Source organism: Crocuta crocuta, unplaced genomic scaffold (assembly GCF_008692635.1).
Source record: "Crocuta crocuta isolate KB4526 unplaced genomic scaffold, BGI_CrCroc_1.0 scaffold260, whole genome shotgun sequence".
Taxonomy (NCBI): Eukaryota; Metazoa; Chordata; class Mammalia; order Carnivora; family Hyaenidae; genus Crocuta; species Crocuta crocuta.
This window is the reverse complement of record NW_027527525.1, coordinates 1494847-1517832: the sequence shown is the minus strand read 5'-3', so window position 1 is coordinate 1517832 and position 22986 is coordinate 1494847. Positions and strand designations below refer to the sequence as shown.

Sequence of the window (22986 nt, the reverse complement as noted above, 5' to 3'; positions counted from 1 at the left end):
AAATTTTTAATATTTTTGAGAGAGACAGAGCATGAGTGGAGGAGGGGCAGGGAGAGAAGGAGACACAAAATCCAAAGCAGGCTCCAGGCTCTGAGTTGTCAGCACAGAGCCCGACACGGGACTCAAGCCCACCAACCGTGAGATCATGACCTGAGCCGAAGCCGGACGCTTAACCGACTGAGCCAACCAGGCGCCCCTCCCACATGGTTCTTGATCAGTCAAGTCAATGCCACACATGTTTACTGATCCCAAATGCTTTGGTTCAAATGGGGTATTTCACATAAGGAGCTCGCAGTCTTATGGGACAGACCAAGATGACATAAACAATGCAGGACTCTGATAGGTACCACAAGAGTGATCGGAACAAAGTGCTGAGTGGGCAGGGGAGAAAGACTATCTAATTCTGCCTTGAAGCAAAGCCTTCAAAGGGGGGGAGGGGTGAAATTTGAAAAATGAGTCGAGTTTTGCAGGCAGAGAGAACACAAGGTCATCTAACTAGTAGGTAGCTAGAAGAATTGATTGATATCTGGAATTTCATATCTAGGTAGATTTAGACTCATCTTTTCCAACCATTGCCCAAGAAGGGATTTAAGTCGCCAGGCCCCACGGGCCGACTGTGACAGCCCTCTTCTCTTCCCTTGGCCCAGGGCTGCAGGAAGCTGATTTCTCTTTACATTAAGACTCATCCCCCTGGCAGCCCCTCCCCAGATGGAAACAGAATCCCAGCAAATGGATCTTCTATAGCTTTCAGCCTTAAAGACAAGATTTTTGTTGTATAACCTGTCTTGGACAAAAATTGCAGAATTCTGCCTTAATTAACACATTAAACCTTTTAGTATATACATGCCTCATTAATGTTCAGATATGCAAATTCCACACAGGGCAAGTCAGACTGCCCCCCTCCAAACACAACTCCAGGGAGTGAATAAAGACTGCAAACCCAGCTCAATCTTCCAGCACTGTAGGGTCTTCCCACCTGCCTCTTCCTCTCTACATAATGGCATACAACTCAGTGTGCTCCAAAAGCAATGTGTAAATCAAAGGCAAGGTGGCATAACTAACTAAAATGTCAATGTCTTTGAAAACAAGGCAAGGTGGAGTAAGCCTCCTCAATGACCAGCAAACTCTGGAAGATAAAAAGGACCACAGCTTAAGTGGTTGTGGGCTTCTTGAGCTGGTGGGACCGCATTCCCAAAATCTCTACTCCAAAAGCTTAAGCAGAACACTAGGTCTGGTGACCTATTTCCCAGAGACACAGAGCCTCCTTTCCTCTGGACTTTACAATGATACAGATGCTGTTATTTGGCTACATGTAATCCCTTAATGTTTATCTGGGGAATGACAATATTTGTCTAATGAATATGGCGGGTGTCTCAGGCCAAGAGCAGGATTATGGTGCAAGGCATTGTATGTAGCCTGGGAGTCCAACAGATGTAGCCTTGATTCCCTGACTCACCAGCTGACCTTGGGCAATCCACTTAACGAATCCATTCCTCAGTTTCTCCAGCCATAAAATGGGGATAATCATAGTTCCCACCAGAGATACTCTTTGTGAGGACCTTTGATGTCAGTTTCCACAGACAAAGGGCTGTTATAATTATCCTGGGTACAGTAATAAGGAAGGCAAAAAGCCAGACAGATTTTTATAAGATTTCTCAGGTGCCAGTTTCCGGCTGCTGCTTATGAGACATGTTGGACAATAGGCCCACTTGCTCATGGAGAGAAGCATATTCATGTGGTGCAGAGGGAGNAAACATTCTGAGCCCGAGTTCTTTAATCTACTGTTCACCTGTTAAAAGAATCAATGAGTAGTGTGTGCAAAGGGCCCACCACAATACCTGGAACATTGTAGGTGCTAAAATATGAATTCCTTCTTTAAACAGACTCAGAGGCACCTGGGTGGCTCAGTTGGTTAAGCATCCGACTTCAGCTCAGGTCATGATCTCCTGGTTCATGGGTTCGAGCCCCATGTCAGGCTCTGTGCTGACAGCTCAGAGCCTGGAGCCTGCTTTGGATTCTGTGTCTCCCTCTATCTCTGCCCCTCCGCTGCTCACACTCTGTCTTTCTATCTCTCAAAAATAAATAAACATTAAAAAAGAAAAAAAAGAACTTTAAAAAATAGACTTACCTTATTTAATAGTTTTAGGTTCATAGCAAAATTGAGTAGAAAGTACAGAGTTTGCATATGCCTCCTGCCCCAACACACCCATAGCCTCCCCAGCTATCAACTGCCCAACTAGAGCAGTACATTTGTTACAATTGATGAACCTACATTGNGAAAAAAAAGAACTTTAAAAAATAGACTTACCTTATTTAATAGTTTTAGGTTCATAGCAAAATTGAGTAGAAAGTACAGAGTTTGCATATGCCTCCTGCCCCAACACACCCATAGCCTCCCCAGCTATCAACTGCCCAACTAGAGCAGTACATTTGTTACAATTGATGAACCTACATTGACATAGTTTACACTAAAATTCACTCTTAGTATTGTCCATTCTAGAGTCTTGGAAAATATATACCGACAAGTATCCATCATTGTATAACACAGAATAGTTTCACTGCCCCAAAATTCCACTGTTACCCACCTATTTGTCCCTTCTACTCTCCAGCCACTGGAAACCATTGATCTTTTACTGTCTCCATAGTTTTGCCTTTTCCAGAATGAAATAATAGAGTATTTAGCCTTTTGGGATTGGCTTCTTTCACTTGGTAATAAGCATTTAAGGGTTCCCCCTATCTTCTGGTGGCCGGATAGATTGTTTCTTTAGAGCACTGAATAATATTCTTTTGTCTGGAGGTATTGCAGTCTACTTATCCATTCACCTACCAAAGGACATCTTAGTTGCTACCATGTTTTGACAAAAATGAATAAAGCTGCTACAAACGTCTGTGTGCAGATTTTGTGTAAACCTAAGTTTTCAACTCCTTTGGGTAAATACCAAGGAGCACAATTACTGGATCATATGGTAAGAGTATGTTTAGTTTTATAAGAAACAAACTGTCTTCCAATATTGCTGTACCATTTTGCATCCCACCAGCAGTGAATATGAGTTCCTGTTGTTCTACATCTTCACACGCATCTGGTATTATCAGTGTCTGGGATTTTCACTATTCTTATAAGTGTGTTATCTTCTCTTTTTTGGAATCACAAATATCTCAAATTGATCCAAGACCTAGAGAGCAGCAGTACCCCCAAATACTAATAAACCCCCAACCTCTACATTTTAGAGAGTATTTAGCTCCACTGTTCAATACATCACCAACTGGTATTTATCATACCTTCTATCCAGTCTGCCTTGATGTCATTATGAGCAAATTCTAGCCACAGAATCCAGGCTCAGAATGGGTAGGCACACCTCACCATGCCAGGGCCCAAAAAGTGAGCAAAGGTTTAGAATTACACAGCCACCTACTTTTTGCTTATTCCTTTTGCAGCTATTTATCCAGTACCTACTGGATTCTTGAAAGGCTTTGACAAAATGAGCAAATGGTTTTGCAGAGAGATGAGACCAGAGACCATCAGAGTAAGAGTCAGGTTGGGATTGGGCAAGGGTTGAAGCTCTTCCATTTGGAGAAAGCTACATAAGCCAGGGGACTGAGAAAGTTTTGCTTCTGGGGCAGGAAGATGAAGGAGAATGGCAAAGGCTGTAGCTTGTCTAGATCAGACTCGGCTCGTGATGGGTACAGTCTAATTGGACTATGTTCCACCTTGCTAACTAAAGAGGGTTGAGAGGAAGGATGCGTGCTGTAGTCAACACATTTTGTTTAAAGACACCTACTGACATCTCATGAAAACACTTTAATATATTTGTTATAGTGCAATGCTTTCATTAGTGTGTGGAGAAAGCATTTAAGAGTTCATTTAAATAAGGCAGAGAACAGAGTTATGTCTTGCAATTTAACTAAAATATAGGACAATTTGGGTGGCCATCCAGTTGAAATATTTGACACTCACTACAGTTTTCTTTCTTTGTGTTTTTATTTTCCCAAAATGAGGACATGAGAGAAAACCGTGTTTTAGGTCCTTGTTATTTTATGCATATATGATTTTGTCTTAGGATAAGATAAAACAATTTACCTCATTGACTACCCAGTTATTTTGAGTGTCATCTTAACTAGCAATTAAGATTAACATGCTACTCAAGGTCGCAGAGGAAGGTTATGACGTAGCTCAGATGAGGACATGGGTTTCATGCTTTTTGTCAGGTTATTTGCCACCCTGAGCACTATTGGCAAAAATGAACAATAAATTATAATAAGAAAGGTAACTGATTTTGACTTTAAATAAAAAAGAGAGCAACAATTGAAGTTCATCTTTCCTCAGACCATGAGAACAATTTGCCCAGCTTTATTAATGGGCATCTTCACATCCTTACCAACTTTAATTGCTAATTAATTAAAAGATGATTGGATAAACAATAGGTTGTACTATAACATGCAGATAACAAAATTTGCTGTCATGGTGCCTAATGAACATTCCTTACCCTATTGTCCTACTAATCTTTCAGCTCCTGGGTTTCTGAAGTAAAGAAACCCAAGAGCTAGTTCCTGAAAATTAGAGTTAAATCACATCAATATTAAAAGACTTCTGGGTCAAAACATGTTGAAGACCAGCCCTAGGCAATCATAATTTAATTGAAGTGGAATAGGAAAATATCATAGCAAGTGAAACAGTCTGGAATAGTGACAAGAACAATGGTCTTAAAATCAGAATGCCTATGTCTCAAACATTTGCTAGACACTGTGGACAGATACTTCAATTTTTCTGAGCCTCATTCTTCTCATCTGTAAAATGGAGGTAATCAGTTCAACCAAAAAGGAAGAGAGACACAAAAATAACAGTGGTCTGAACATAGTAGACATTTATATCTCTAATCTGTAAAAGATGCAGAGGTGGACAGTCGAGGACTTTTGACAGCCTTGTCTACAGAGATTTCAGAGCCTAAGTTCCTCCTATCTTGTTCTTCCTCCATGCAAGGGGACGCTATTTCCAAAATCATCCCTTAGTTTAAGAAGGCCTATCCAACACCTGCCTTCATACATTCACATCAACAGAAATGAATGCATAACGGGGGCGAAACATTTATACCCATCTCTAGTAAGGAAAGTTTCTAGAAACATGCAGCTAACACCCCAGCTTACATCCCATTGGCTGGAACTTAGTCATGTAGCCATATGTATCTGCAAGGAAGGCTGGGAAAATTTAGTGTTATTCTGGACAGCTATGTATCTAGAGTGGAAAATTTTACCACTATGTCAATAGTGGGGAGTGGAAATTAGGGGATACTTAGTTGTGCCTAACCCAAGATATAGCTCACAGGATTGTTATGAGAGCCTAATAAAATTATGAATGCTAGCAAAGTGTCTGGCTTACAGAATGTGTTTAGTAATTACTGGCTGAAACTTATTGACAAGAGAACATAGTCCCTCTTGCACTGTTAGTGGGAATGCAAACTGATGCAGCCCACTCTGGAGAGCAATATGGAGGTTCCTCAAAAACCTAAAAATAGCACTACCCTATGATCCAGTAATTGTACTATTAGGTATTTACCCAAAGGGTACAAAAATACAGATTTGAAGGGGTACATGCACCCCAATATTTATAGCAGCATTATCATCAACAATAACCAAACTATGGAGAGAGCCCAAATATCCATCAATGGAGAATGGATAAAGAAGACGTGGTGTCTGTGTGTGTGTGTGTGTACATAATATATATATATATATATTACTCAGAATATTACTCAGCCATCCAAAAGAATGAAATCTTGTCTTTTGCAATGATCTGGATGGGGCTAGAATATATTATGCTAAGCAAAATAAGTCAGAAAAAGACAGATATATGATTTCACTCATATGTGGAATTTAAGAAACAAAATAGATTAATATCAAGGGTGTGACAAGAAGAAAGGAAAACAAACCATAAGAGATTCTTAATGATAGAGAACAAACTAAGGGTTGATGGAAGAAGGTGGGGGGGATGGGCTGATGGGGGATGGGCATTAAGGAGGTCACTTGTTGAGATGAGCATTGAGTGTTGTATGTAAGTAACAAATCACTGAATTCTACTTCTGAAACCAATATTGCGCTGTATATTAACTCAATAAAATTTAAATAATAATAATAATAATAATAATAAAGAGAAAATAAAGTTTTGAGAATCTTGAACTTGAATTTTGAGAAACTTGAACTTTAAAGAGTAATGGGAGAGTGCTCCTGTAGAATATGCATTCACAAAGGGATCCAAATTCCCCAGGGGCAGTGATAAGCCAGGGAATGACTTGTCATTGAACCCAGCTTCTGTTTCAGTCTTTAAGGGGCCAAGAAGTGCTAATTGTCTTCTGTGTCTCATTCCTCCATGTCTTTGATTACACAGTTTTCTCTCCAAAATCTTCTCTTGCTCCTCCTTCACTGTGCCAAGACTCAATCCAGATATCACTTCCTTCACGCAGCTTCCTATTACCCTAGACTGGGTTAGGTTCCCTTTTTGCTGAACTATCATATGGGATATAATAGGGAATAAAATAGATAAAATTTTCTTCCTCAACTTGCTGAATGCCTATGGGCAGGACCTGGCACATACTGGATCTTTAGTGATTTCCTGTTCTACACAACCAAATTGACTGAAGATGAAAATTGAGAAACCAGTGTTCCAGAGCAGACCCTGACAAGTTTGGAAAAGATAGAAATCATATGTCAACTCTGTGGGTACATGAACTTGGATACAAGAGAAGGATGGGAGAAATAAAACTAAAAAATAGGCTTAGACATTGTGTGTCAACTATACTCATATTTAAAAGAAAAAAAATTTAATTGTAAAAGTCAGATCTGGCTTCTTCAGGAAGTCAAAGCTTTTTGGTTACCTCCAGAAATTATATTAAGGGAGCAGCTAATGGTTTATCATGGTAAACTTCCAGAATCAACATAACTAATTGAGCTTAAACAAATAAGGTATTTAGGAAGAAATGGAATTAAAGCATGTCTTTTTATAGTAGCCATATAGTTATAAAATAAGAGTCATAGATTTACTGTCCCCCCAGAATGTCTAGGGTACATCCCAAGATTAGGGCTGTGTTCAGGCTGATCGCAGACTATAAATAAAAACAATGCTTAAAGGAAAAAAAAATATATGCGTAGAAACTTAGTTAGAAGGCAGAGTAATGAGAACTTGGTGATTGGATAAATATGACAAAAGATGGAGAAAGAAAGATATCAGAGTAACTCTAGTTTAAAATATGAGTGGGGCCCGCAGCNAATACAATACAATACAATACAATACAATACAATACAATAAAATAAAATAAAATAAAATAAAATAAAATAAAATAAAATAGAGAAAGCATTGAGAAAACAAAGGAGGCTCGGCTTGGAACGAAGCCTTCATGGAGGCAAACCTGTTGTCTCCACATAAGAAGGGCTTTATTCCACGAAACAGTTGCTGGGTTTGTTTGGTGTGATCTCAGAGGTTAAAACTGGAACCAGGGTTGGAAGTTCAGGAGGATTCTGTGTGAATGGCATGAAGAATTTCCAGAGATTCACTGCTGTCCAGGAATTAACACAGGCGGCAGCAAGAGGTGGTGACCTTCTCATCAAGGCTGCGCCCAGGGAGACGTTAGATACAGCCACTTTAGAGGACATCTGTGGACGAGGGCTGTCTGCTTCTCATCTCCCCTCTGGTGACATTCTGTCTTTGAAGAACCACTCCTTCCCCTTCTCTCTCGGTCCATGGGAGTCAGGTGAGGCTGGCTCTCCTCTGCCACTCCCAGGATGCTCTTATGGCCCAGGCCTGCACAGTGAAGAGTAAGTCTTAAAGAATGGCTGTAAGGGAGCATGTCATTCAAGCCTGGAAAATAAGGGTTTTTGCAGAAATCTCAGGGGAGTTTTGCTCTCTGTGCAGAGCACCTTCAATGGTAGACAGAAAGTTAAGCTCAGAGCTCCTGGAGGGTATTCAGACCCACTGTAGGGAAAAGGGGCCTAGAAATGAAGACAACACACAGGAAAGCCAAGTGGAGAAGGAGAGAGACAGAGGCAGAGAGAGAGAGACAAAGATTCAGGAGACAGAGAGAAAGGAGAGATTGAGATGGAAGGAAAGAGAAAGATTCAGAAGGAGAAAGAAAGAAAAGGAGGAAGGGAAGAAGAGAGAGATTCAGAGAGAGAAACAGAGGTTGAGAGAGAGGGAGAGGAAGACATACGTATAGGGAGAGAGAGACCCAAAGAACTTTTTAAGAGAGTCCTGTACATCGTTATGCCTCAGACTAGTTGCATCTTTTTAGAGACTTAAAAAGCAAAAAACCTTTTTTTCTTTAGCCAGCCAGTTCAAGATAAACTTATCGTCATTCGGCCCTCAAAGAATCCTTACTATGGACGCTTATTAAAAAATCCAAGTATAATATGAGACATGGCTCCCAGACAAAAGATCAATGTCAATGAAGCTTTGAAACCAGTGTATTTTGATTACAACTGGACATCTGTAGGCTAAAAATAATAATAATATTTGACATGATATAAATATTAAAAAAACCTGGACTATAGTGTTGGTCCCCAACCCTATTGGGAACTTCCCAGGTGTAATCTGAACCCAACCTCCTTTGGAGGGCAAGTAGAGACTGAAGAAAGAGACAGGCCACTCAAGGCTGGTAAGTGGCAGTTTTAATAATAGCAAAGGCCCTAACAAGGCACAGTCATGTATACCATGCGGGCGTTGTCAACACCACACCACTCTCTCAAGGCCATGTCCTTAGAACAGAGCAGCCTCTGGGAGCAGGAAGGGCAAGCGGAACCCACATTCCAAGGCCATGGGAGGGGGTGAGGAGCCTCCAGGGCTCAGATCCAGCTTAGGGGTTAATCAGTCTTCTTGATGACATTCCCCAACAAATAATAATAACAAAGAGATCTTTTATTGTTATGGTCCTTACAGAATTTACCAAGCACCTTCTAATGCATCAAAGGGGAGCATATTTCACCGCTGATCCTGGTTATTATTTGTGGAAATTATAGCACCTCCCTTCAGAAATACGGTGACAAAAGAAGAAAGGAAAAACAGTAAAAATTCTCCAAATCCAGAACGACAGAATTGGAGGGAGAAATACAAAATACCAAAAAGCAACCTTTTAATTCTAAGTACTTTGGATGTTGCAAGCACCGTAACATTCTGGTGTGGGTCTTCCTCCCTGAAAATGCCTTTTAGCACCTCCCCGTAAGACCAATAGCATACTAAGTAGAACTGAAATGTTCTTTATTACACCACTGGATCATGCTTTTAATAGGAGAGTATAATCTCATTACAGGCTCTAGTAGTCATCCAGATTACAATCTTAATTGCCAGTATAGGTAAAAGTGTAAACATATATGCTTATCCTTTTTTTTTTTTTTTGTAACGGCATAATTAAAGAAGAGCAAGAAACTCTTTCTGTGAGCATGCCTTCTTGGCCTCCGGCTATTACAGACTTTCCCCCACTTTTAAATGTGGTATGTATGTGGTATCAGTTCTTGGAAAACTATACAATATCTTAAAGACTCTTACGTTTTTGGGAAGTTGTAGAGTGGGTCATTTTTTCCCCTCCCCAAATCTCTTTCCCTCCTTCTCTTCAAATGCTTCTGTTTAAACCATGTTATGAGAATAAACTTTAAACACAGAAATATCTATGTTCATCCACTGACATGTCATCACTTCCTACTTCTGTTGACCTTGAGGAAATCAGTTGACATCTATGGGACTCATTCTTCCTCATCCATGACATGGGACTGTAAATGTCTCCTACACATGTGGACCAACTTACAAAAACATGTGTAAGATTTCTGCAACTATAAACTATTGTATCACTTTAAAATGGATTTTCAAGTCAGGCAGAGAAGGACAGATATCATATGTTTTCACTCATATGTGGAACAGGAGAAACTTAACAGAGGACCATGGGGGGGGGCGGATATAGTAGGGGAGAGGGAGGGAGGCCAACCATGAAAGACTTTTAAATACTGAGAACAAACTGAGGGCTGATGGGGGTGAAGGAGAGGGGGAAATGGGTGATAGGCACTGAGGAGGACACTTGTTGGGATGAGCACTGGGTGTTACATGGAAACCAACTTGACAATAAACTATAAAGTAATTTAAATGAATAAATGAAATGGATTTTCACTGAGCACTTTGTATGACTGGTACACTGGGATGATACACCTTACTTAATTTTTACTCTTCTTTTTTTTTTTTAATTGCTGAGAGAGAGAGCATGAGCAGGGGAGGGTCAGAGAGANACATGTGGACCAACTTACAAAAACATGTGTAAGATTTCTGCAACTATAAACTATTGTATCACTTTAAAATGGATTTTCAAGTCAGGCAGAGAAGGACAGATATCATATGTTTTCACTCATATGTGGAACAGGAGAAACTTAACAGAGGACCATGGGGGGGGGCGGATATAGTAGGGGAGAGGGAGGGAGGCCAACCATGAAAGACTTTTAAATACTGAGAACAAACTGAGGGCTGATGGGGGTGAAGGAGAGGGGGAAATGGGTGATAGGCACTGAGGAGGACACTTGTTGGGATGAGCACTGGGTGTTACATGGAAACCAACTTGACAATAAACTATAAAGTAATTTAAATGAATAAATGAAATGGATTTTCACTGAGCACTTTGTATGACTGGTACACTGGGATGATACACCTTACTTAATTTTTACTCTTCTTTTTTTTTTTTAATTGCTGAGAGAGAGAGCATGAGCAGGGGAGGGTCAGAGAGAGAGGGAGACACAGAATCCAAAGCAGGCTCCAGGCTCTGAGCTGTCAGCACAGAGCCCGACTTGGGGCTTGAACCCGCGGACAGTGAGATCATGACCTGAGCTGAAGTTGGAAGCTTAACCAACTGAGCCACCCAGGCGCCCCTACTTTTTACTCTTCTGATATAGAACCTCAGAGTTGGAAGGGATCTTAAAAGCTCTCAAGTACCAGGTACATTCCTCCAAGTTAAGTCGCCATCCTCTCACGGTTTCCTCTGTACAGCTGGTGTCAAGCTTCTATGGAGGAATGGATTTCAACATGTAGCCAGGAGTGGTATGGCCAGGAATGGAAGCCAACCTTAGAGTCTTGAACAGGAAGGTATCTACGGGCATGGATGAGGGTCAGAGATGGGAACACACACAAGCCAATGATGTGAATCAGATCAAGATGGAGGAATGAACATATGTCCAATGTAGATTCTGAGGATGAGAATCAGGAACTGGAATTGGATCAAGAAGCAAGAATCAATCACTCAACAACATGAGACTTTGCGGATCTAGATTGAACAGGTAAGTCCTCAAGTTTTGCTCAAGTTCTGGAACCTATTTGGGTGATCACCTTTGGACAGTGAGAACCCTCAGGAGAATAGGAACAACTTCGCAGAGTCATTGCCACTTCCAGTAGATCCCTACCTCAGGAGGAATCTATGAGGCCCAAGTTGAATGACTGCATGAACTTTTAATAACATAATTACATGGCTTCAAGTTTCTCTAATTTTAACTTTTCTTGCTCTCCCTTCTGACTATATTATCAGCACCCAGTGCAAGGTTGAGCACAGCCTTCATCAAAAGCTTAATAAATATGAATTTAGATAGTTCCCATGCCCTGCACTGAGCTTGGCAAGGGAAATATGAAGCTGAAAAGATAGGCATGGCTCATGCCTGGAAATTATGGTTTGACCATGAAGACAGGCACTTAAAAGCAATTTTTCAAGCACTGCTATTGGTAAAGCACCAGAAATAAAAGGGAAACAGATGCAAAGGGAAGACAATTAGCTGAAACAGGGCTGACAGACAAATACAGCACCAGGAGGAAGTAATTGATTAGAGGCCACATCCTTCAAGGGGCATGGCACATGAGATCAAGGTCCAATCCAGTCATCAGACCCAAGAAAGGTTTCCTTTGGAAAACAGCACATGACCTCAGTGTATAAAGGATGGAGCAGAGCAGAGCACACAGCATGACAAGTGGCCATGTCAGTGTGCAGAGCACAGCTCGAGAGGCTTCCCTTCATGAAGGCTCCCTGGCCTCAGAGCCAAGATAACCAGGGCAGTAGACATAAGCCAAGTTAGCCATGGGAATTTTCCTAGAATATGACATAGAGCTCAATGAGAGCATGTTGACAGATGTGGTGGGTAGTCGTGTACAAAAATCAGCAATGTTACGTAGCTACGATTACCCAGATGCCTACAATGTGCTTAGCGTTCTTCTGCGATATACATATATTTTAGAATAGACTGTTCATTTGTGTGTGTATGTGGGTAGATTTCTTCATTTACTCTTCATAGCAATCCTCTAAGGTAGGTGCTATTTTGTCCCCATTTGAAGGATGAGAAAACTGAGACTCAGAGAAGTAAAGTGAGCTGACAGAGTTTGCATGGGGCTGGGGCACAAACCAGGAAGTATGGCTCCAGAGTCCATGAGAACCAGCATCTTGGGGAAGGAGAGACGGTTCATTGCCAAGGACCTAAGTGATCCAGCAGAGAAGGACTAACAGAAACATCCTCCCCGCTACCCCCCAGTTTGGAGACCAGCGGCTTTTGCTGTGGTTATGGATCTTGGGTTTTATTGCCATTCTCTCAAGAATAATACAACAAAACCTATTTCTAAACCCAACAGTTTATGAAATGAGGACCGTTGATACAGTGGCTTCCACCAAACTAGAAAGGACTGGGATAGACTACATCTCACTGGATGTTTCCGAGGAACGGCTTGGGCAGGGGCAGCTAACAGGGTCTGGCAGGAACCTCGCAGCCTCAACACAAATAATACTTCTCAATTGGAAGTAACGTGAATCTAGTGCAGGTCAGCTGTCCCAGAAATCAAATTCAGGTCCAAAACATCTACCCTATATTAACCTTTTATGTTTCCAAATTGCAGCCTTAATCTCTTTCCATCAGCTTACTTGTAATTGCATCAGAGACCCCACAAACATGTCATTATTCCTCTCTGAGGCCCCGAGGCAAATCATTTGTGTGCCCTCTGATTGAGTGCCCTGTTAGTTAAGTAGGGAAAAGGAAAAAACCTTTCTCACCACAGTGCCGTGAAAATTCACAAGATTCCTGCACACGGCACTTTAGAGATAAGTTATTCCCTTCAGAGAAAACTTGCCCTTTGATTTTCAAGATGCCCAGGAGGTCAGAGGAAAGGGAAAAGCAAGGTTTTGATTCTTGCTTGTAGAGCTCTCTCATTCATTCATTTAAAAAGTAATTCTTGAGCACTTACTATACGTGAGGCATTGTGCTAGGTGCTAAGGAGTCAATGATGAGCAGAACACACCTTCAAGCAGCTCTCAAGCAGCTTATAGTCTGTTTAGAGCAATGGTTCTCTGTCCTGGCTGTACATCATAATGGACTGGGAGACTTTTTTTTAATAATATAATTTATTGTCAAGTTGGCCAACATATAGTGTATACAGTGTGCTCTTGCTTTGGAGCAGATTCCCGTGATTCATCACTTACATACAACACCCAGTGCTCATCCCAACAAGTGCCCTCCTCAGTGCCCATCACCCATTTTCCCCTCTCCCCCACACTCCCCCATCCACCCTCAGTTTGTTCTCTGTATTTAAGAGTCTCTTACAGTTTGCCTAGACTGGAAGACTTTTAAAAAGACCCATGTTCCACATGTACCCCAATGTTCATAGCAGCACTTTCAACAATAGCCAAATCATGGAAAGAGCCTAAATGTCCATCAAGTGACAAATGGGTCAAGAAGATGTGGTTTTCTATACAACGGAGTACTACATGGCAATGAGAAAGATGAAATCTGACCATTTGCAGCAACATGGATGGAATTTGAGGGTATGATGCTAAGTGAAATAAGTCAGGCAGAGAAAGACAGACACCATATGTTTTCACTCATATGTAGAACAGGAGAAACTTAACAGAGGACCATTGGGGAGGGGAAGAGGAAAAAATAGTTAAGGAGAGGGAGGGAGGCAAACCATAAGAGACTCTTAAAAACTGAGAATGAACTGAGGGTGGATGGGGTGGGGGGGAGGGGAAGGGGAGTGATGGGCATGGAGGAGGGCACTTGGGATGAGTACTGGGTGTTATACGGACACCAACTTGACAATAAGTTCAGCCNTCAGAGCCTGGAGCCTGTTTCAGTCTGTGACTCTCTCTCTCTGACCCTCCCCTGCTCACGCCGTCTCTCTCTCTCTCCTAGAAATAAATAAAAATAAAAAATAAATAAAAAAAATAAAAAAAAACAATAAATAAAAATATATAAAGTTAAGCTTCTGGCATTTGTATTTTTCAATCTTCTAAATGATTATGATAGCAAGAGACAGATTAGAACCATTGGTTTAGAATGAATGAGTTACCCTCTCTGCCTTTGGCACAGCTTTTTTCAGAACACCATTATACTTACAGACCTTTGGCACCTGCGAGAAATACCCTTGTCATTTTGTCTACATGACAGTCAGGTAGTCATTTCTAGCTTCTCTGAGGCATGAGTTGGAACTTTTGAATTGGAAAGCTGGGTATAGAAGTAAAATCATCAGCTCGTGACCCAGCCTGAGTGACCCTTTTGTATTCATTACTCCATGTCCTTTGAAGGGAAGGATTCACGTCTCTACAATCTCTGTGAATAGCCAAGAAACTGAACCTAATAAATGATCGATTAATCTATGGAGGTGGGAATAGACATCTTTTGTTTTTATTTGCCTGGATCCCTTTGTCCAAGAATTCCCCTCTACCATTTGAAGAATGACTTATTCTTCTCTCTCTCTAAATTCATGTGGGTTTTGATAGGGCTACCCTCAATCCTTAGCGCCAAAAAAGTCTTCATGGCCCATATCAAGCCAGTGAACAACACTGTATACCTTTTGCCTCTGACCTACACTAAGCCAATCACTGTCCATCATCAGCCTTGGCTGAAACAATCAGACATCGTTTTTGCTTATGGTTGCCCAGCTGACATACAGTAAATTGAAGTTGTTGGTGGGCCTTTTAGGTATCAGCTGGGGAAGACTCTGGCTGAGAATAAGGTCAGTGCAGATTTCTGATCGTCTGTTTGAATACCTGGATCCAGAGAAGCCTGAACACTTACCCTTGATCTTCTCATTATGTGAACTAATAATTTCCCAGCTGTGACTCTAAGCACACTTGAATCAGATTTCATCTCCTGCAGTCAAAGAAGGCTCATGAATAAAGTGGATAAATGAATGAATTCTCTGGTCCCTACTCTTCAGGTAAGGAAACAGCATGGCTTCTTCCATAGTCCTCTAAATAACTGAGAAGGTTATGATGCCATCAAAGTACTGACTTGCTTGTCTAGTAAAAGTTTCCCAAAATGTGCTCCTTAGAACATTAAATTTTTCCATGTTGAAATAAGTTTAGAGTGGAACTGCTGAAAGGTCTCTTTAGTGCAAAATTTCTCAGACCTTGTGAGAATTGTAAATCTTTCCCAAGAACTGTAGTAGCCTATATTTTCCCAACTTATTTAAGTACATGGCTCTTTTCTGTCCTACCTCTCCTGGGACTCGAGTTTTGGAGGGAGTGGCATTCAAGCTGCAACCTAAAGAATGTTCTTCCTTCTGCCTGGAACACTCTTTCCACACCCTCACTCCCAAGCCTGTCCAATTCCTCCTTCATGGTCATGCCTCAGCTTGAATTCCATCTTTTCCAAAAAGCCTTTAACAGAACCACTAATGTCATCCTCCCCCAACTCGAGAGAAGGCAACTTATACTTATCTTTTGCTGTCTCGAGCTCTATACTTCCCATTTTATATGTTATTTATCACACAGAATGATAATTGTGCATATGTTTCCCACTTAGATTCCATGGAGGTCACTCTACAATATGGCTGCCAATGTTCCTTACCTACTAGTATTCGTGCTTTTGGGAATCATCTCCCACACTGACTCGTGACTGGCCAATTAAATATGGCAGAAGTGAAGATGTGTAACACCCAAGGTTAGGTCATAAAAGGCACTGAAACTTCTGGCGTGGGTTCATGAGTTGCTCACTTTGGAGAGAGCCAACCACCAATACCATGAGAACACTCAAACATCCTCATGCAGAAGTACCAGGCCCTTGGCCCACAGCCAGCACCAATTGGCCAGCACTATGAGAGTAGCAAGTTGGAAGTGGATCTTTCATCCCCAGTTAAGCCTTCAGGAGAATAAAGTTCCAGCCAACATTAGCCTGAAGTCTAGTGGGAGACCATAGATGATATCTATCCATCTGAGCCCTTCTCCCATTTCTGACCCACAGAAACCATGAAATTATAAATTCATCAGGGCCAACTCTGAATTGCCTGCTATTATACCATGCCCTCCACAACACACATGCATACATGCACGCACATGTACAATTACACACATACCCATAAACACACACACACACTACACAGATCCTAATTACAACACCTGAAGCAAAAAAGGCACTCAACATTTATCAAATGGATAAATAATAAATGAATGACTATGTAAATTATAAATAGATATGTATAGATACATATATATACACATAAATACCTGTGCGTGTATGTATATATATAGTGGGAACTGGCTGATAATTTGGGTTATGAAGTAAGAGAGGAGAAACGCTCCTTTTAAGTTACTTGATACTTAAATCCTTAGAAGACTCTCAAACAAAATTCATATCTCTCACTGTGACTATGGCCCCAATATGGGAAATTCAGAAGACCTGATGTTAGCATGAGATCTGTATGGTTTTAGGCAATTGCTATATTCTCCCTGGAACTCACTCTGCCTACAATGGTAGAAAACAAAAGGGTTAGGGTAAGGTATTTTCAAAGGCTGTGTCACCTCTACATTTTAAAGACTCTGAGAGAGCAAACTTGAACAGCAGCAATGGAAGTCAGCTTGGCTAGTTCAGAGTCCTTGTGTGACAGAGCCATGGAAGGAAGTCCAAGTCACCTGCTGATGTCCTGTCTTCTTCTGCTCCTCTTCCACTGCTTTTAATTTGGGACTGGGTAGAGTTAATGGGACCTCAGTCTGCAGAGGGCAGGTGAAGTCTCTGTCAGGACAGCTGTCAGATCTCTAGAGCACACCTCCCTCCTGGGATCGTCTTAGAATGGTGTTGGTCCTTGGCCATGGAGGTGGTGGTGGTGGTGTCATTTATAGTCTTTGGAACCCTACTTCTGAGTCAAAAAACAGCTTCTGCCAATGGTCTCACATAGTCAGCTCTTAACAGATACAACAGCTGCTTTCTAAGAACACAGTGTAGCTTTTAGGCAGTCTGCCTAGAAATTCTTTTTCACTGAATTCCTGGAAGAGGCTGCCTGATTTTCTCCACACCCAAGACTCAGAGGAGCCCAGCAGGCCAGAAAGCCAAGAGCAGCCACACACTGCACCTGAGGAAATTATGTCTGCTCAAACCAGGCTCGTGGGGGGAGTGGAAAAGGCTGTTCTGTGAGGACCTTGTGCGTGTGAGCAAAGAAGGAGGGGCCATCATTATGATTCAGTAGCATGTTGGGGGAGTACAACAGAGATTAAAGTTGCAAGTAATATGTATTAAGGACTTACCATGTGTCAGGCATGTGACATGTGTGTCTCATTTAACTCTTAGGAGTTTCTGAAAGGCATGCATATTTTTTTTATCCATTTTATGATTCACAGGACATTGGGTAGCAATGCACAGAAGAGTCTTGTCCCAACCCAAGCCTTCTCAACCACCAGGCTATCTTGCTTTCTAAACAAAGTCACTGAGGGTGAGTGAGCATGTGGCATAGAGGAAAGGGTAAAAAAATAAATACACTTTAGAGCAGAATTTGGCAAACTGTGGCCTGTGGGCCAAATCCAACCCACTACCTGCTTTCATAAATAAAGTTCTTCTAGAACAATGGGAAGCTCATTCATTTCTGTTATTGTCTATGATCACTTTCACACTACCATTCTCGAGTCTGCACAGCCTAGAATATTTACCATCCTGCCCTTTAGAGAAAAAGTGTCTCAGCCCCTATAAGGCTGTGGTAATATAAGGTCTTGCTGCAATTCTAGGTTCCAGCTAATTAAAATTTCTAATTAGCTTTGCTTAAATATGGAAAAGAATTAGAAAACTGACCCAATGCTATTCACACTTCAATGTCCATTTACAGGACAACTTGGACTAACAGTGTTCTTGTATTCTAGAAGTTGCTAATAGAGCTACAGCCATTGATAAAATCAAACCAGGCATTCAGTGTAGAGCCACACTGAGTAAGGTCGGCTCTCCAAGGGGTTACATCCCCATACCATCCTCTGAGGGGTTCAGGTCATATCGGTTCAAAAGAGCTGTCCCCCAACCCTGTTCTGTGGGGCAGTTGGAACAGTCACTCAGACAAGAAAGAATGTTAACAAGACTGAATGAGTGGTAACATTTCCCATGGTCTCCGCCATTCCCTAATTCTGCCCACCGACTTCCCAACCTCGAGCACAAGGTGCCCCATTAAGAATTATTGAGCCCAAAGAGTAAATGGAGGGAGGATATCCCCACAGAAATCTGGGAACTACTGAAGAACCCCAGAGATCAGTGTAATTCAGCAGAAACAAAGCTCTGAGATGGTAAGTGACTCTCCACGACAGGACAGAAGTGCTTACTCAAGTCCCAAAGTCCCATGCAGGTCTTGCTCCAAGGTGACTCTGAGCATGGATGTTTGCAGGCAAATGAGGAACTTCTTCTCACTCCACTCTGGTCCCTCCCATAAAGGGACAATATGGGCCTGAATCAGTGTTTCTCAAACTTCAGACATTTCTGGACCCACTGTTAAAATTTTGCCAGGTTGGTATACGGCATATACCATCACTGACTTCATATATTTAATTAAGTCACTTTTACCATAATTTACCATAAATTATAGGACATTATGCCGTCACATAAATGGAAAAATCAGTATGGGTCACCCTAAGTAAAAAATGCCACGTAAGTATGACAACAGTCTTACATTCCAGGTAGATAACACTGCTCACCGAAACTCTGTTCCAGAGCCCTCCTCACTCCTTGTTTCAAAAGAATGGAACAAACATTGGAAACATCCAAAGGAATAGCACCAAACTGAGCATCTCTCCAGAAATGAGAAGAAAACAACTTTCTCACAGCCTCATACGATTAGCAGTATTCTCTCCAGACATTTGGGAAACACTGAAACCAGACAGTCTGATTTCATGAGACTTACAGAGCCAGCCAAAGAGCTGGGGAGAGGGAGGAGAACGTAAGAAGGAAAGTCTCCCTTCCTAAGATGGATTACATTCTCCAGTCTCTTTGTTGGAATCTGGTGCACAGCAGACCGTGATCGATGTGTGGTAACCTCGGTGGAAACAGCACAGTACACTAGAGCTTGGATATCAGAGTCAGAGCTGAATCTGGATCCTGGTTACCAAATTTTGACTGCATGTCTTTGGGCGGGTTACATAAAAGCCTAAGTGTTTTCTCATCCAGTTACAAGAAGCGGCAGGAGGCATTAACGGTAGCTACACTGCAGAATCCAATAGCGTGTATATGAAAAAGTGCCTGGCATATAGTTGGCATCCTACAGATATACTTCCTTCCTTCTTCCCTGCACCTACCCACCCAGAATGGATTTCTCCTGCTTTCAACTTTCTGTTTTTGAATTTTTCTTACCTGGTCTTAGAGTACTTAACAAATTAAATGTGATCTAACTTTGGAAATGAGTTTACTATTTTCTGAGACAAGCAAAGACATCCAGAAACCTTCTCTTCCCTGTTAAGTTCCAGCTGCCCAATGACCAAACTGAGCTCTGTAATTAGGGTCTGAGAGTCCCTAGCCCCTGCCAACACCACACAGCATACCCCCTCACAGGATCCTAAGGGGCTGAAAGAAAATGCCATCTATAATGCCAAACACAGCCCCGGGGAAGATACAGTCTATGTCATTGAAGACTCAAGATCACCTGTAAGATTGAAACTCTATTCCCATTTTGGAGATGGAAAAACCAAGGCCCAGAGAGATTAAGTAACATACTCAAGGTCACAGGGTTTGTAAGTAGACACAGTAGAGTTTGAACAGAAGTGTGTTTGATGCCACAGGCCACTTCTTTCTTCTCTACCATTTAATAGCTGAATTCTGACTCCATCATAATCTCAGTTGTCCCGCCAGAGATCAAGCCCTGCTTCCTGGCTAATGAGCATAATTGGTCCCTGTCCTTCTCAGCACATCCTTTCATGTGCCTGCTACAGTATGAACACCTCACGTAGCTCAGCCTTCTCTGTGCATCACCCAGTCCGTCTTTCTCAACCTCCTCACATAAATCCAGCCCTGTCAACCTTTTCTCACTCTCTGCTGCCTCCTTTTAACTGCTTCCAATCCCTCAGTGTCTGCTCATTAGTGGGCTGTCTGGGACCAAAGGCAGTCAGTCGGGAGACCCCGAAGGCACATCATCCCTGAGTTGAGTAATTACCTGGTGCAGCGTGAACGAGTTTCTTACTGATTCCAGCAAGGGGAAGGTGCCAGCTAGAGGTTGAGGGTTACAAGACAGGGTAAATGGGCAACCTTTGAGAAAGGAAGAGAGTAACAGTGGCAAGAAAAGTAGACAGAGGTAAGCTGGCTTGTGCACAAGTGTGAACATGGAGTTCATATCCATGTAACAGAAGTAAGTACTGGATGCTGACTTGGCAGCATAGGGCATGTTCCAGGCACAAAGATGTTTGCAGTAGAGATACATCGAAGAAGAAAAGACAGGTGTCTTCCCCCAAAGGACTCACCATGTGGCTCTTCACTGTCCAACATAGGAGCCACTTGGCACAGGTGGTAATAAGTACTTGAAATAGGCTAGTTGAAAGTGAGATGTGCTGTGTAAATACACACCATATTTGGAAGACTTAATATGAAAAAAGTATGTAAACTATCACACTAGTAATTTTTTACATTGATAACCGGGTGGCCTGATAATATCATTACTATACTGGGTTAAAGGAAATACACTATTAAAGGTCATTTCATGTGTTTATTCGTACTTTTCTTTTAATACAAGTCTGCTAGAACATCTAAAATTACACGTGTGGCCCTTGTCATACCCCTGTTGAACAGTACTGGTCAATTCAGCAAGGTAGGCATGGATTTGACATATGAAACTCATGAAATTTTGATACACATTTAACTAGACACAGGTCTCTCTCATGGCGTGGGCAGCCTTCCAAGTGGGGGGAGCACAGCTATTACTTATTTACACAGTACACATCATTTCCACAACATGCATTTCCCACCAAAATTTTTTTCTATTTTTCTCACTCTTTCCCTTAGGTATGACTCCATCAGAGAGCAAACTGTACAGATGACACCGTCTTCCACCTTAAGGTCACCCAGCACCACTGCTAGAAGACACTACAATTCTAAACACACAAGACATGTCTGTAGGAGTCGATGGGTCCAGCGTGTGTTTATCTAGACCCTATTTCACATGCGCCGTTTCTATGTGGACGAGTATCCGAATGGTAGAGAAAGGCTTTTGATGTGAGAGCAGAAAGAACAGACACATGGAGATCCTCAAAGAGAAGGCAGGAAGAGCAGGCTCTCAGCCAGATGCTCACCATGTAATATCTGACATAAGCTTTACAGAACTCTGTAGAAAAAAGTCCACTTCTATTTTACAGACGAGGAAACTGAGGCCCTAGAGGTTACGTAACTGCCTTAAGTTAACACGGTTAATAAGGGGGCAGGGTTGGGAGAGATCATGTCTGTCTTCAAAGCTCAAGGATTTTAGCTTCCGCTTTGGATAACATGGCTGACTTTAGTACAAGCAATTTTGCCGAGCACTTGGGGAAAGATGTTGTGTAAATACCTGTGTCTCTCTGTAGGAGGGAAATCCAGAGAGACATGGGCCAGATGCCTTTGCTTCCTTCTGGGCCCAACTGCCAAGATTAGCTTCCTTTGTGGCTCCAAATTGTGTTTTATCCCACAGATTCACACTCTGTAGACTCCCAAACCCATAACCGAGCACTTGGAAACCAGCCAGCGGAGGAGGGAGGGAAAGAATATTTCTGCAATTGCTAAAGAGCTATTCCTGGAGCAGGGGGCTGTTGACACCAGGCTGTCAGAGAGGGAACAGAGAAGGACTCTAATTTGGAAACATTTTATACCGTGTACTTGACAACGTATACTAGGTGGCAAAAAACAGTGATGGAGGCTCATATTGGGTAACTGAATATGGGCTGGCTTACTGTTGGCCTTAACATATACTAGGTGACAAGAAAGCAGTGACAGTGGCTCAGATTGGGTAACTGAATACGGGCCGGCTCATCAGTGGGCTTGTTAGTAGAAAAACTCCAACTTTCCAAAGGTAATGGGAGATATCGGTTGCTGGGGTTCAAATCCCAACTTTGTCACTTACTGGCCACATGACTTTGACTAAATTCAGCTCTCTGTGCCCCATTCCCTCATCTATAAAATGAGGCAATGATAATCCCTGTCTCATGAAGTCATTATGAGATTTAATTCAAGTCAAATATATAACATATTTTCAACAATGTAAGTAGCAGCTACAATTGTTCTTATGGTTTTTAGTGGCCTATCCCAGATGTTGCTTAATCCCACCATCTTCAACAACAGGGTAAATCTAGGTAACCCTACCCAAAAGGTCATTCTCTTCCCACTGATGCATGGAAGTCGTGTGGTTTTCTTCTTATGTTTATACTTAGAAGGGAAAGATACAGAAAATGTTGGTGGAGAGGAGGAATACAACAGAAGGCATAAAGACATTAAAAATGAAAGCAAAAAGTTATTAAAAATGTAAACTTTACATAAGATAGGCTCACATTATCCAGGTTGAGTGTGATCACAAGCTTTCCTCATCTCTGTAACTTCTGATTATTTTCTCCCTTTGCTTTGAAGTGATGTGTCCAATGCGGCTTTATGAGGTAATAATTATAAAGCTCTAATAGCATGTGTTATTTAGAGATGCAGCTAAGTGCTCTCCGAGCTCCTGGAAAGACTGAAATACCAAGTTGTCTGGAGTTGATATAATTCTACTCTGGAGGCTGGTGTGGTAGTGTGAACTCTACAGAATGGTCAGTGGGTTCTTTA

At 41.8% G+C, this 22986-nt stretch overlaps 2 long non-coding RNA genes across 8 annotated transcripts in view; both read right to left on the bottom strand.

Moving 5' to 3' along the window:
- The window catches only part of LOC144231622 (uncharacterized), a 438506-nt gene that overhangs the window by 268761 nt on the left and 146759 nt on the right, over positions 1–22986 (bottom strand). The window lies entirely within an intron of this gene.
- On the bottom strand, positions 7374–22780 carry LOC144231909 (uncharacterized). The gene is made up of 2 exons (XR_013335236.1): positions 22719–22780; positions 7374–7786 (listed from the first exon to the last, which is right to left on the bottom strand). It is a non-coding gene; the product is annotated as an uncharacterized LOC144231909 (long non-coding RNA).